Raw genomic sequence first — 476 nt, 5'->3', positions numbered from 1 at the left:
TTCATCTGTGAAATGGGAAAACCACCTACCTAACAAGTTGTTGTCGACATTAAGGTTATTCATAGCACCTGGAACATAGAGATGCATTTTTCTATATTTTGTGTTAATGGAAAAAGGTTTTAAAATTATGATAATACACTTACAGCGTTACCAAATATGCCTGAATACGCACTGACACTCTATTACATTAATGGACTTTAATATTCTCAACTAATATCAATGCTTTTAGTAATGACAGTTAATTCGCTGATATTATTTTCCTCCCCTTACTGCACCTCTCAGCACACCACACATTCAGATGTTCTAAAATGTTATTTCTTGAGCACTTTTTACTGACACCCAATCCTTGGCTTGCTGGACACTAAAGGACAATTGGATTGACTCTAGAAAGTGTTTCTACAAACAGTGCCTTTTCGAGGCTTGCCCAGGGTCTGGCTAGTGTTGCAGTGTCAGCAGTTTACTTCAATAAAGCACTA

Source organism: Lipotes vexillifer, unplaced genomic scaffold, assembly GCF_000442215.2.
Source record: "Lipotes vexillifer unplaced genomic scaffold, Lipotes_vexillifer_v1.1 scaffold134, whole genome shotgun sequence".
NCBI lineage: Eukaryota > Metazoa > Chordata > Mammalia > Artiodactyla > Lipotidae > Lipotes > Lipotes vexillifer.
Note: the sequence above shows the minus strand (reverse complement) of the source record.